Genomic DNA, 787 nt, shown 5'->3' with positions numbered 1-787 from the left:
TGCCGGTGCTGATGGAGGACGATAGCATCCAGCAACAGTCAACAAAGAGCTATTTGAAAGTTTAATACGTAAACCAGCAAATCAAATTGTTTGGGGACAKACTTGGTGGAGACAACCGAGCACTGAAAGCCTCCTGCCATCCAGGACCTCTATATCAGGCCCTAAAAATTGCAAAGACTCCAGCCACCCTAATCATACCATTCYCTCTGCTACCGCACGCAAGCGGCACCGGAGCGCCAAGTCGAGGTCCAAAATGCTTCTTAACAGCTTCTACCCCCAAGCCATAAGACTCCTGAACAGCTAATCAAAGGGCTACCCAGACCCCTCTTTTACGCAGCTGCTACTCTCTGTTTGTAATCTATGCATAGTCACTTTAACTCTACCTACATGCACTGTACATATTACCTCAATTACCTCAACTAACCGGTGCCCCCGCACATTGACTCTGTACTGGTATCCCCTGTATATAGCCTTGCTTGTTATTTTACTGCTGCTGTTTAATTATTTTTTACTTTTTATTTTCTACCTTCAAATGTTTTACTTATCTATTTTTTTCTTAAATTATTTTTTTTCTTAACTTCTTAAACATTGTTTGTTAAGGGCTTGTAAGTAAGCATTTCACTGTAAGGTCTACACCTCTTGTATTCGGCGCGTGTGACAAATACAATTTCATTTGATTTGATTTGWATGTGGCATTAATGGCTGCACTAAAGAGTATGGTGTTGTATGTGGCGTTAGTGACTGCAGTAAGGAGAAGAGTCTACAACTCTTTCTGGTATCATATTAA

The sequence above is a fragment of the Salvelinus sp. IW2-2015 genome, unplaced genomic scaffold (assembly GCF_002910315.2).
Source record: "Salvelinus sp. IW2-2015 unplaced genomic scaffold, ASM291031v2 Un_scaffold1304, whole genome shotgun sequence".
Taxonomy (NCBI): Eukaryota; Metazoa; Chordata; class Actinopteri; order Salmoniformes; family Salmonidae; genus Salvelinus; species Salvelinus sp. IW2-2015.
The sequence above is the reverse complement of the archived record's forward strand: the minus strand, read 5'-3'. Positions refer to the sequence as shown.